This window comes from Lagenorhynchus albirostris, chromosome 8, assembly GCF_949774975.1.
Source record: "Lagenorhynchus albirostris chromosome 8, mLagAlb1.1, whole genome shotgun sequence".
Lineage (NCBI taxonomy): Eukaryota > Metazoa > Chordata > Mammalia > Artiodactyla > Delphinidae > Lagenorhynchus > Lagenorhynchus albirostris.
Window position 1 is genome coordinate 72,988,946 of NC_083102.1, and position 15,449 is coordinate 73,004,394.

Sequence of the window (15,449 nt, forward strand, 5' to 3'; positions counted from 1 at the left end):
CTAGAAGCTGGTTCTCTGAGAAGATAAACAAAATTGATAAACCATTAGGCAGACTCAGCAAGAAAAAAAGAGAGAAGACTGAAATCAACAGAATTAGAAATGAAAAAGAAGAAATAACAAGTGACGCTGCAGAAATACAAAGCATCATGAGAGATTACTACAAGCAACTCTATGCCAATAAAATGGACAACCTGGAAAAAATGGACAAATTCTTAGAAAAGCACAACCTTCCAAGACTGAACCAGGAAGAAATAGAAAATATAAATAGACCAATCACAAGCACTGAAATTGAAACTGTGATTAAAAATCTTCCAACAAACAAAAGCCCAGGACCAGATGCCTTCACAGACGAATTCTATCACACATTTTGAGAAGAGGTAACACCGCTCCTTTTCAAACTCTTCCAAAATATAGCAGAGGGAGGAAAACTCCCAAACTCATCCTATGAGGCCACCAGCACCCTGATACCAAGCCAGCAAGGATGTTACAAAAAAAGAAAACCACAGGCTCATAACACTGATGAACATAGATGCGAAAATCCTCAACAAAATACTAGCAAACAGAATGCAGCAGCACATTAAAAGGATCATGCACCATGATCAAGTGGGGTTTATCCCAGGAATGCAAGGATTCTTCAATATATGCAAATCAATCAGTGTGATACACCATATTAACAAACTTAAGGATAAAACCCATATGATCATCTCAATAGATGCAGAAAAAGCTTTCAACAAAATTCAACACCCATTTATGATAAAAACTCTCCAGAAAGTAGGCATAGAGTGAACTTACCTCAGCATAATAAAGGCTGTATATGACAAACCTACAGCCAACGTCGTTCTCAATGGTGAAAAACTGAAACCATTTCCACTAAGATCAGGAGCAAGACAAGGTTGCCCACTCTCACCACTATTATTCAACATAGTTTTGGAAGTTTTAGCCACAACAGTCAGAGAAGAAAAAGAAATAAAAGGAATCCAAATCGGAAAAGAAGAAGTAAAACTGTCATTGTTTGCAGATGACATGATACTGCATGTAGAGAATCCTAAAGATGCTACCAGAAAACTACTGGAGGTAATCAATTAATTTGGTAAAGTAGCAGGATGCAAAGTTAATTCACAGAAATCTCTTGCATTCCTATACAGTAATGATGAAAAATCTGAAAGAGAAATTATGGAAACACTCCCATTTACCATTGCAACAAAAAGAATAAAATACTTAGGAATTAACCTACCTAAGGGGACAAAAGATCTGTATGCAGAAAACTATAAGACACTGATGAAAGAAATTAAAGATGATACCAACAGATGGAGAGATATACCATGTTCTTGGACTGGAAGAATCAACATTGTGAAAATGACTATACTACCCAAAGCAATCTACAGATTCCGTGCAATCCCTATCAAACTACCAATGGCATTTTTCACAGGACTAGAATAAAAAATTTAACAATCTTGATGGAAACCTAAAAGACCCCGAATAGCCAAAGCAATCCTGAGAAAGAAAAACGGAGCTGGAGGAATCAGGCTCCCTGACTTCAGACTATACTACAAAGCTACAGTAATCAAGACAGTATGGTATTGGCACAGAAACAGAAATATAGATCAATGGAACAGCATAGAAATCCCAGAGATAAACCCATGCACATATGGTCACCTTAGTTTTGATAAAGGAGGCAAGAATATACAGTGGAGAAAAAACAGCCTCTTCAATGAGTGGTGCTGGGAAAACTGGTTAGCTACATGTAAAAGAATGAAATTAGAACACTCCCTAACACCATACACAAAAATAAACTCCAAATGTATTAAAGACCTAAATATAAGACTGGACAGTATAAAAGTCTTAGAGGAAAACATAGGCAGAACACTCTATGACATAAATCACAGGAAGATCCTTTTTGACCCACCCCCTAGAGAAATGGAAATAAAAACACAAATAAACAAATGGGACCTAATGAAACTTAAAAGCTTTTGTACAACAAAGGAAACCATAAACAATATGAAAAGACAACCCTCAGATTGGGAGAAAATATTTGCAAACGAAGCAACTGACAAAGGAGTAATCTCCAAAATATACAAGCAGCTCATGCAGCTCAATATCAAAAAACCAAACAACCCAATCCACAAATGGGCAGAAGACCTAAATAGACATTTCTCCAAAGAAGATATACAGATTGCCAACATATATCTGAAAGGATGCTCAACATCACTAATCATTAGAGAAATGCAAATCAAAACTACAATGAGGTATCACCTTACACCGGTCAGAATGGCCATCATCAGAAAATCCACAAACAATAAATGCTGGAGATGGTGTGGAGAAAGGGAGCCCTCTTTCACTGTTGGTGGGATGTAAATTGATACAGCCACCATGGAGAACAGTATGGAGGTTCCTTAAAAAACTACAAATAGAACTACCATATGACCCAGCACTCCCACTACTGGGCCTATACCCTGAGAAAACCATAATTCAAAAAGAGTCATGTACCACAATGTTTATTGCAGCACTCTTTACAATAGCCAGGACATAGAAGCAACCTAAGTGTCCACTGATAGATGAATGGATAAAGAAGCTGTGATACCTATATACAATGGAATATTACTCAGGCATAAAGAGAAGCAAAATTGAGTTATTTGTGTTGACGTGGATGGACCTAGAGACTGTCATACAGAGTGAAGTATGTCAGAAAGAGAGAAACAAATACCATATGTTAACACATATATATATGGAACCAAAAAAAAAGAGAAAAGGTTCTGAAGAACCTCGGGGTAGGACAACAATAGAGACGTGGAGAATGGACTTGACACGGGGAGGGGGAAGGGTTAGCCGAGACGGAGTGAGAGTGGCATTGACATATATACACTACCAAATGTCAAATAGACAGCCAGTGGGATGCAGCCGCATAGCACAGGGAGATCTGTTCGGTGCTTTGTGACCACCTAGAGGGATGGGATAGGGAGGGTGGGAGGGAGAAGCAAGAGGGAGGGGATATGGGGATATATGTATACATATAACTTATTCACTTTGTTATACAGCAGCAACTAACACAACAATGTAAAGCAATTATACTCCAATAAAGATTTTTAAAAAATAGAAAAGAACTATTACGGATCAGTTGCTTTTGTAGTCACTGCTCAGAGCTTTCTTTTGCTCTCAGAGATTATATTCTAGATCACTACTGTCCAATAGAACGTTTTGTGCGATGAAAATGTTCTGTATCTGTGTTTTTTTTTTTTTGCGATACGCGGGCCTCTCACTGTTGTGTCCTCTCCCACTGTGGAGCACAGGCTCCAGACGCACAGGCTCAGTGGCCATGGCTCACGGGCCCAGCCACTCCGCGGCACGTGGGATCCTCCCCGACCGGGGCACGAACCCGTGTCCCCCGCATCGGCAGGCGGACTCTCAACCACTGTGCCACCAGGGAAGCCCTGTATCTGTGTTTTTGAGACCAACTGAGGAATGGAATTTGATTTAATGCTATGTTAAAATTTTATGTTTTATTTAATTTTAATTAATTTCAACTTAAATTACCAAATGTGGTTAGTGGTTATGGTATTGGTCATCACAGTTCTTGAAGATTTGAGGTGGTGGGGAGACAGAAAATAAACAGATAAGCAAATTATTTTTATTTGGATGAGTGCTATGGAAAAAAAGCAGGGTGATATGGTGGAGGTTGGAGTAGTGGCAACATTAATTAGGGTTGTCAGGGAAGTTTTCTTTGAATAAGTTCCATTTTAACTGATTCTTGTGTGAGGATAAGGAGCCAGACATGCCAACAATAGGGGAAGGGCATTCTAGACTGAAAGAAGCAAGTAAAAAAATACCCTGCAGAGAGAAAGATTTTGGTGTGTTCAAGTTACAGTAAGCAGATCAATGTTAGTTAGATCATGGTGAACAAAGAGCTAGTGACATGCAATGATGTTGGGAGGTGGGAGGGGCCAGATAATGTGGAGTTTCATAGATTGTAGTAAAGAATATGGATTTTATTCTAAATGAAATCCAAATTTACAGATAATATTTAAAAAATTAAATCACCCTATAAAATACTTATGTGCAAAGTTGAATTATTAAAGAGGAAATGGGCGATATTTTGGAGCTTTATTATTTGAAAGAGATTTTTCTACAGTTTAATTGAAAATGAGCCCCGTGTTAAAGAGCTGCTGGTGGTTATGAAATTGTCTTAAAGATTCAAAGAGTCATGTCCTCAAGATATTGTAATTACCGATGGCAAACAATCTACTTACAGAGAATATCCAAAAGAAGAGTAATAGACTCGAGGCATTTCTTTTCTTTTTTTAAAAAATTTATTTATTATTTATTTTTGGCTGCATTGGGTCTTTGTTGCTGCACGCAGCTTTCTCTAGTTGTGTCAAGCGGGGGCTACTCTTCATTGTGCAGTTCGGGCTCTAGGTGCAGGGGCTTCAGTACTTGTGGCTCGTGACTGTAGAGCACAGGCTCAGTAATTGTGGTGCATGGGCTTAGTTGCTCCACGGCATGTGGGATCTTCCCCAACCAGGGCTCGAACCCGTGTCCCCTGCATTGGCAGGTAGATTCTTAACCACTGTGCCACCAGGGAAGCGCAGCATTTCATTTTTAATCTTTGGTGAAGTTAATTTTTAATATTTCTCAGGGCTAAACTGCACAATTATGAAATGCAGATTTGAAAACTCTTTCCTAGGTGTGGCATGATTTGTCATCAGCTGGAAACATATGACGTTTAAACATTTGGTCTATAGCCAGTTTCCAGTGGATAAGTCATCACATCAGGAAAACATACAATAAAAGTAATAAACTCAAGTCATAGCAGAGACTCCTAGATGACCTTATCAGTCCTGAAAACATTTCTTTACCTGAGACTGGATTTTAAAGATATTATTCTTGAATTTACCAGAAGATCTCGGCTACTGATACTACTAATTCAATATAGGGCCTTTTAGGAGTCACATATCCACTTGGGCCAGCACAGGGAGAAGTTGTCAACAGTACCCTAGTCAGCATAGAAACTACATTACTTACAGTAGTTCTCTTGCCAGATAAATCATAATTCATGATTCTGAATTCAACCAATATCAGTATTGGTTGAAAAGAATGTAACAAAATTGTGTCATAAAATGGTTGGAAAAACTGCTAAAAATGTTACTAAAATAAGCAAATCGCTAAATTATGTAGACAATACAAACAGATTATTATAGCCCTACACCCTGTCTTTATTGTGGAATTTGAAGTCACTGGCTTATATTTAACGTCTCTTTCAAATACAGACTTTTAAGATTTACAAAGCCATATTTTTAAATGATGTGAACTTTTCAATATTCATAGGGTATTAAATGTTATTTTGCTTTATCATTTAAAAAATGCAAATAAATTGTAAAACTAAACTGTCAAAGAAAACTGAACTGTCAAATTCATATTTAGGACTTTTCTTATAATAGAAGGTCAGTTAGTACTTAAGGTGTAAAGAGGGAGAGAGAAAGAGAGAGAAAAATCCCATTTCATTCTTAACCAAATTAATTTGTGCTTATGAAGATGTCAAACCTTCATTTTACCCAGTAAAGCATTTTTGGTGTGGTAATGATGTTCCCCCTAGTGTATTTACGTAAAACTAAAATGATAAAAAAAAATCCCACTTTGTAGCTAAATGTGGACCTGTAATTGTTTTAAACCTTTAAACCACAAGCAAGGCAGAGGCATGATCTCAGTCTTAAATTTAGAATAAATTAAAAAAATACATCGATGTTCTTTGTTTCAAATATATTTTGGAACACAGCAGACCACATCCAACCTAGTTAAATTATCTGAATGTATTTTGGGGGAAGAGAAAGGAGTCTGTTCGTTTTAATATACCTTCAGAAATATTTTACTTCTTGATGATGACAGCAGCTCTTGCTGACAACTATTAATACATTATAAACACCCCATCAGAGTTATATAAAAACATGTCAGTTTTAAAGAGAACATCTTTGACAGCAAATTTTCTGATTGTGAAACAGCTGTGCCTTCAGTACAATGCATTAAGTAGTTTATTCCTTTTAGATAGTTAAATTGTGCATGAAATGTTGCTGGCGCAAGGGCTCCAAATCTGGCCTGATTAGCGAACATCTGTTACATTGGAAAAATTCATGTCTACCCTAATTAGCTGTCAGGCTGATGTACATCAGGCCTGATGGTGAGGGATCCTGTGCTGTTTAAGTCAAACCAGGTTCCCCTCCTCTCCCGTCACCTGCCCTTTCAAATCTCTTCCTCTCGTGTGTTGCTGCAATTAGAGATGGTTGGACATACAATGGAGCAGGCTACGGTCAGTTATAGTCCCATCTGTGCAATATTTTTATTCCCACCAAACTTGGGAGCTGAGACATAAAGTAGTTCAATAGCAGTGAGGCTGTTAGACCTGTTAGGTCTATGACATTTGATAATCCTGGCCCCAAGAACTTCATTTGAAAGACTCGTAGAATCCCGAAGTCACCATCTGTGGTGACTGAAGGGTAATCTATAACTTCTGAAGAATTGATCTTTGTTTTGTTTGTTTTGAATAGGGGAAGCTCTCAGCTGACTTTGCAGAAGTGACATATACTGTATGATCAGGTACTAAAAAGGAACAAAAGAAAAAGGAGCAGAGTGTTCTGAAAGTGGGATTTTCATAGCTGAATATGTTGTGGCTATAGACAGCTATAGGAGGCAATTGAAACCAAAAGATCTGATTTTATCAGGTTTATTAGGCCATTGTACACAGGGTTTTCCAGTGTCAGTAAAAACTTTCGTTGACCTGTGGGTGAGCATAAATCATAACTTCTTGTTCGAGCTCGCAGTAAACTGGAAAATGCAGTTTGAAGTGTTCTTGAGCTGGTAAAATCCTCATTTGCTCTGTTACAGCCGTTTATATGAGCTGCATTGCCCGGGGCCAAGTTCAGATTCAACCTGAAAAAGATTAAGAATATATAAGATTACAGCATCAGATTTTATTAGAGTGTGATTTGACCTAAGAAGAATGAAAAATCAGCCCTTTGCTGACTTAGTATCATCCTTTCAAGATAATTCAAGTACAGGATTATTATTATTCCCAAGCATACGTGAGGTGTAATTACAATGTATGATAAAGTTCAGTAATTGAGGACATGCTATATGAAATGCTTGATGCGTGAAGTTATAAATGGGGAAACTTATTTACCCAGAGCATTCAGGATTTTTAGATGAACTCACACAGGATCACATGTAGAATTCTGAATGTTTTTGTTATAGAACTCTAGCCAAACTGGACTTGAATTTTCTGATCTAAGTGGGCTTCCTCCCTCCCTTCCTTTCCTTTCCTCCTTCCTTCTTTCTTATGATCTTTCTTTCACCTTGAAATACTTTTCCTATCCATCCAAAGCTTACCTAATAAAGCCTTTAAGTACGGTCTCAAACACCAACTTTTCTATAACACTATCAACCTAGTTTAAAGGAAAGAGCAAAACTTAGTGAAATTACTATGCTTTATACTTCATACTTACTTGCATCATCTACCTCTTCTCAACGACTGACATTTTGCATTTCTTTTATGATACTTGCCATTTCTAATCTTTTATTTAGATATCTGTATGCCGTAGAGTACCTCTGATCTCTTATACTAGACTATAAGCTCCTTGGAGACAGGCAATTCATTATTTATGCACCCCATAAAGTGTAGTTCATAATAGGTGCTCAGTTAATGTTTTTTGAATGAATATAATTTGGCTCAGATCGGAAATATTCAATAGCAGTGATAGGTTTCTGGGTGAAAGTGTGCACTAGAACTAAGCTCTGTGAACCCTGAACACTCACTGGTATTTCCAGCTGCCGGGAGACAGCCACCACAGGCCAGCTGGGGGCTGAGAGAGGCTGGTTTCAGAGATTTAAGGTGTCTTGTAGGTATGGTACTGGAAACATCTACCAGCATTCCACTAAAGTGAGGAATGGCCAAACTCCTTCTAATAGAGCCACCCGGACTTCCTAAAGCATTCAAAATTGTGATCCCAGGAGGACACTGTGAATCCTGCTGGTCTTGGGCTCGTCCCAGCTTGTTCAGGGTTTGGATTTGGGTTGCCGTCCTGCTTGGAGGTTCAGAGATGCTCTGGAACAGACTGGGCTTCAAGTCTGACTTCCTCTGTCCCCTTCTGCTTTCCAATGACATTCTCTAGAGTTTTCCACACTGGTGTGTAGGTTTATCAAGAGCCAAGAGTATAGGCAATACTATAAGAACAGAAATTTTATGCTTAATTTTGTAGTTTTTGGAGAAACTAAACAATTTACATTTTTAAACATATGCCAAGCTTTTGGAATATTGTTCATTCTATTTTGAAAACTGCTTTGTAGTAAATCACCAAAAGACAAAGAATTGCAATGTGATTTCACTGACTTGATAAGTACCTTTTGAGTAATTTCTTTTCTTTTTGAAAAAAGACGTATTAAAAGTTTCTTGAATTTTATTGCACATTAAAAAAATTTTAATACAAGGTGCATTGCTCATTTGAATATAGCAGCTACTTTCCATTTTTGCCCATGGGTACACTATCTGCCCTTGAAATGCATAGAAAAAACACTAAAATGGAGGCCCTTGGATGCTTACCAGGTTAGATTCTCAACCATTATCATCATCGTCATCATCGCACACCCCAAAATCAACAACCACAATCATAATAGCTGACGATCTTTATTTAAACCTCTAGTACAGCCCACTTGCCATGCGATATTCTTACTGCTCACAGGCTCTGTAAGATTTATCATCTCCACTTTACAAATGACAAAATTTAGACTCAGAGAGATTATGTGATTTGCCTAAGGCTACACAACTAATAAATAACAGAGCCAAAATTCAACTCATACCTGACCTCAAAGTAGTCAGTTTCCTCGAGTAACTGCCACTTGAGGAAATCTCTTTTCATATTTTAAACCCTTATTATTTTATTTATAAATATTATTAATTAACTGTCTTTTTAAGCTACTCTGAAGACTAAGAATATTTATTTGGGTAAATGGCATTGTTTCCCAAAAAGGGCTACGGTTTTTATGTATCTTGCTTGCTTGATGGTGGCAAGTCCAATGGAGTAGTTTTACAAGAATTTACATGGTATTTTATTCATGCTGTTACATTTGATTGGGCAAGTCTAATCAATGTATATATGTAGTTCAACCCAAACTAGTAAAGATTCTGAAACCTCCTCTTTGGGAAATTTCATCTTTTAAATTAAAGTCTCTGAGGCCTGGATTCCAGTAAATGCTAATCTTTCTATGAGACAGACCATGAGGACTATAATAGGAGACTTTGAAATAGTTTTGAGATTCTGACACACTCTATGGTCATACGGTTGCTGTGTGTGTTTTTGACTAACTTGATAAATAAAATGAAAGGCTTTTTCTGCAGTTAATAAAGAGTGATACAACAGCAATATTTACTATGCACTATGCCAGCAACTAAATTAACCAGTAATAATTGTTTTCGGTGGTACCAATCAACAGCTGAGAAAAAAACCCACAGGTCATTACATTTATCAAAATTAACGATAGTTTCTCCCCACCCTCCTGTATACCACTCTCTTGATCACGCTGCATTTCACATACATACACACACACACACACACACACACACACACACACACACACACACACACACACACACACAGGAAAAAATAGCTAATTCTTCTCAACGTTTGTTTCTCTGGAAGCAGTCTTAGAAACTTTTGAATATTTTGTATTGGTGAGATAGCAAATGTCTTATTGCTATTCCAAGCCTGTAATTTACTCTGGAGACTGCTGATGCCATCCTTTCATAGAATCATCCCTGTCATGTTGCAGATGGCAACAGAAGGTCACTCCCTTCCTGGAGTGACTTATTCTCCAAGTCTGTCAGAGAATAGATATCAAATGCATGCATTCCTTCAGAAAATGGTTGCATTCAGGCCACCTAAAACCAGGTAGGGAATAATTACCTCCTTCTGCAAGCTTCACTTTGCAGAAAATGTAAACCCTTTTAAGAGGATTGTGCAGCTCCTATGGAGGCTGAGCCCTCAACTTTCAGCTGAGCAATGAATGGCATCTGGAAGAGCTAGCATGGCCATCATTGGGCCCCAGTCCTCTGGACAGTGTCTCGGTGTCTGGGGACGGCCTTCATTGGGCAGCATGGATGACAGCCCTGGAGACTCTGTCAGTGGAGTAGTCTATGTTGATGTTGATTAAGATGATCATAGCAAGAGGCAGCTGATAAAACTTTTCCCTGGAGTTGACACTGTTGCTTAGTACAGAGTAGTAGGGAGTAAGGTACTCAGGGCAGGTCAGGGCGTAGGGGGGAGGTAACTCCTGACAAAATGAAATGCCTCATTAGTGATGACTTGAGGGGTCATGTGGGGGAAGAATCCCAGAGTCATGTGTCACCACCATGTATTAGGTCCATAGTTATGGACACATCTGGGCTCTACAGGCCAAGTCTCAATTTCTGTTTAAGAAATGCTTTTCTACAGACCTAAGAGTAAAAGATGAGCCTTGCTGTGCAGTAAAAGCTGATAGGGGATGGAGTGGCTGTTATCACAATGGATCTTTTCACTAAATTCACAATAAAATTGTTTACCCTTAACTTTGAGCACATCACATACATGTGTGTCTGATACTCTTCTTTCTTTGCTGCTGTGGAAATTATGGTGTCTGAACCCAAGCAAGGCAGGAATGTTCATGAGCAGAGAAATCCAACTTTGTTCTTAAGCCTAAATGATCAGTCAATTCACTCAAAACTAAAAGATGGGCCCTCTGTAGACACAGCCCTAAAATAACCCTCACAGTCAGCCAATATAGAGATGAAAATTAAACTTAGATTTTCTGACACTCCACTCTTGTTTTCTCACCACTAGATCCTCCCAGTTCACTGAGAAATCATTAGGTTTACACTATAAGCCAATTCTCCTCGAAGCCTGACAAATTTATAGCTTCTCAAAACATGGACGCCAAAGCAGAAGTTATCAATTATTGTCAAGGTGTCTAACTTTTAGCTGGGAATACATTGATATAGATATGTGATGGCATCTGTAATTCTAGCCAGTCCTCAAGGGAATATCCACGGATGCTTTTTTGGAGCCCTCTCTAAGATAATAAAATAGGCTCTGGTCAGACACACTGTACCTCATACAGTATAACAGCTTTCGACATGAATCTGGAACATGATTTACATTTGAAAGCACCAGATCAATATTTGAGGAGGGATTATTTTTTATCAACTCGGCTCTAATTCTCTGAAATATAAAGTTATTTTTTAAATGTCAAGACCAACTACACCCATACTGGCATGGAATGGCTTTGTCGAAAAAGTTGGAAAAAAATTAAACGTAAATTTTGTGTTGACATAATTCAGGTTAAGTCTAAAAAAGAAAAATACTTACTTTTGTAAAATGAGAGGCTATTTTATCACTCAGAGAATGTCACGTCAATTGTAAAGCCATCAGCCCCAAGGTTTGGTGGTGATTGCTTCATATTTACTGTTAGTCCGGCGATGGGGATGGTACTTCTACAGTCTTTGGACAGACTAGTGAGTGTGACATTTAAAGTGTTGATTTTTGCAGCACTTATGTTAATTGTTGTAATTTTCCTGATGAACCACCATTCTGGTTTCCTGATGCAGCCAAGATAGTTTTACATTTTCTATGCAGGGCCTCTTTGCCATTTGGTCTGTGTAGTGTCAGCTTCGAGTGCTACTGAAAGCAGACAAAATTGCAAGCAAATTGCATCAGATTGCCAACATTGTGAAAAGGTAAATTGCTTGCAAATCTATTTAAACCACTGCCCTATTTTCATCAGCTTCAGTACTTGGTATTCATGATTGCTTAATTGGCGACCTTTCCTATTGTGTAGTGCTTTATGGTGTAATGGAAAGCGATCTTTACCAAACCAATTACCCTTTTTTTCTCAGCACTACATTATTGCTGTGATTGCAACTGCCAGTCCTTTGTAAATGAACTTTCTGATTTCAATGATGTTTTTAAAATGTAAGATAGAAAAAAGTGGCATTCATATTGTGCGATGTTCTATTTTGAAGCCTCTTTGTAGCCACTATTGTCTGGGAAAATGGACTGAAGGGTTACACAGTACCTACAAATATCCATGTAACTATTATTAATATTATTATAATGTCCTCCTTTGTACTGCAGCTCAATTAGGAAAGGATAGGAGAAATATTTTGTCACCCTGTCAAGTGCACAGGAAGTGCATTTGAGGCTTCTTTTTTGACACATACATTATCTCTAGTAATAAGAGGAAATTTTTTTATAAGGAGTGGTGATGAAGATATAAAATCAATTTAAATAAAATTTACATTGCTAGTTTTGTGGCTACTCAGCATTTAAAAAGGAACCTTAAATGATTCAAATATTAAGACTTGGAATAAAAGCTTAATTTTATAAGAGAAAGTTATGAGCAAGCTGAGAAATAGTGAATTTTTATGATCTCAGGTTCTGAATATAGATGACAAAACACAGCAAAACATGACTATGTTATTAGTTCAGAGCTAAAACTATGTATAATGCAGATATATAGCCTGAATTGTAACAGGACTAAGAAGGCCTCTTTTTCAAAATTCTCATAAGATATATTCTATAAAGTTAGCATCCACATGAATTCTCACAAAAATGAGGCACAGAATGGTACTGAATCCTGTTTATGTATTTTTATGTGATTTAGAAAATTATATCATTACTCATAAGTGTATGTGCAGAAAGGGAGCTACAAGTAATTTAGTCATTCCCTAATACAGTAAGTGGAAATGGATGCATCATTCTACCCCCTACAGTTAGAAACTCTATTGTATGAGGGACATTTTGCAAAGATTTCTTTTACTCTATCCTCTCATTTAATTAGGAAAAAAATGGAGTTTAGACAAGGCTTGCCAATGATAATCAGGTGATTGTTGATTTTAGTATCTTTGATGTAATGTAATGATTTATTTACAGCACAGCATCTTATTCTTTGAAAGCAAAGAAATGCGTTTATTATCTGCTGCTTATGAAAGTGTTCATAACAACCAATTTCACTGTGATATTGAGGTCTAATACAGTTATTATTTTGTATAGGCAACATATATTCTTTTGGAACAATTAGACCCATGATTCAGTTTCCAAACTTTGAGTGTCCTGCTAATTGGGAGCAGGACCCAGAAAAACTCTTACCTTGAGGAGGGACTTTATTAAATAACTCTTGTGGAAAGACTTTTAAGACAATTTTATTTTCATTTATAGGGGAGAAACATAGAGTAGCACAGACGTTACTATAAGAGGTTGGTTGTGAATGCTCATTCTCCTCATTCTTTCTAGACCAGTACTTGTCCTGTGATGGTGAAATGGATAACAACAACAACAGCTAACAGAGCCCAGGCTTATGATGTGCCAGGCTCTGTGCTAAGCTCTTTAACTGACCCATCTCATTTTAACCCTCCCACCAATCCTATCGGGAAGGTACTAGTATTATTCCCATTTTATAGATGAGACAACTGAGGCTGAGGAGATTCAGAGGCTGACACAGGACATGCAGGTCATAAGTGATACATCTGGGATATGAACCTGGGCAGTATGGCCCTAGAGCCTGTGTTCTACTGCCTGAAGAGTTTAGTTTCCCAGTTTCTAATTTTTCTTTCTTGAACTAAGGAAGGAAAGCTGCTTGGCTTACATAGAATCTAAATATCTGATTTTCCAGAATATTTAAAGTAGTTATTGAGAAAATAGAGTGTACCCAGAAGTCTTTCCCTCTTTTCACCTCTTTGTACATGGTACAGATTTGGCACTGATATTCATGTTTTACATGCAAAACTCTAAGAAACTCAGATGTTCAGATTCAGCTTCTGCATGCAAAAGAATTCTTATGCATGCCAACGCTCACAGACGGTCCTGCAACTATTTCTCCTTCTCCTTCTTCTTCCTTTGGAAAGAGGGACCTGAATACTGTAGGAATAGTAAATATCCAGCCAGTCCCTCTTATCACCTCTGTTAAATAATGTACGCTAGAATTATTGTTGGAGTTTGTTTGTTGATGTTTGCAAGTACCTCATTTTAGTCCAGAACTCTTTCAGAGTAATTGCAGTAAGAATAATTAACAGATTTCTTCCTGTAATGAGTAGGGTTGGTGGAGCTAGGGGGTGGTGCTGGAATGAGGTTGGGGAAATGGGAGTTGTTTCCACTTCAAGTAATCTGCAAGTAAATTATAGCATGAAGGAAATGTTCTTTGAGTTTGTACATGAGACATTTGTCAAATTGATGTAAGCAGAAACCTAGATGTTTTCTTGTTTAATATTCCAATCCTTACTCAGCCATGGACAGCCAGTGGGGAGCCTTGTGCATATTCTCTAATCTTTTAAATGGCAGGTAACAGCATGTTCTATCCCAGAGGATCATATATTAGGCTCAGTGATCAAAATGTTGGGGAAACTTGGAAAAAAGCAGGAAGCTGGAGAGCACTCTATCTATATCTTCCCCTTTACACAGACTCATATACCAATTTCTGGATTTACCACAAAGATTAATACAGGGTTGAAGGATTGGTAAGGGAGGGGAATATTAACTTAGAAAAGGACCATTTATATAAGAATTTATGACGTCTTTATTTAATAAATATCCTGAGTAGATTTAATACCTTATTTCATTTATGAACAAAAAATAGTGTAATGTTTTCAGTTTGCTCACAGTTGTAGGAATGTATCTCTTGTGTTGTGCCCTTCTGTGCTGCACTACTGCGGCAACTCCTTGCACTCTTGCAGGGCGTGAATCTGTGAGGATCATCTGTTTTCTCTCATCACATGTTCCTTCATAACAAACAGCATCCATTTACTCCAAACAAGAATAAGGAATAAGCTAGATTGAACATGCAGGTACTAACTGACCACTCACGGATATTAAACTTTTCTTTGACTTGTATGATGCAATGTGCTTTCATCATTCATAATGACATCATTCCTTCCTAGGAAGCAGAAATTCTCTGAGCTTAGTTGCCTTCACTCTTTCTCTTTAAGAAGATAAACTATGAAACATCCTCACAAGAAAAATAACCCACAACTCTTATTTCTAATTAATAAATGATTTTTCTGAGGTGCGCCGTCAGAAAGATCATAGAATTTAAAAACAAATGGAAATGGTATGCTGTAGACAAGACAATACAATTTGTGGAACAGGATCAACAATCTGAGATATTCAGATTGATAATCATTGGTTCTGTATATTTTAGGGAGGATTATCTATTTGATATGCTAGTAAAAATAATCATGTTTAGGGCTTCCCTGGTGGCGCAGTGGTCGAGAGTCTGCCTTCCGACGCAGGGGACACGGGTTTGTGCCCCGGTCCGGGAAGATCCCACATGCTGTGGAGCGGCTAGGCCCATGAGCCATGGCCGCTGAGCCTGCGCGTCCGGAGCCTGTGCTCTGCAACGGGAGAGGCCACACAGTGAGAGGCCCGCGTACCACCAAAAAAAAAAAA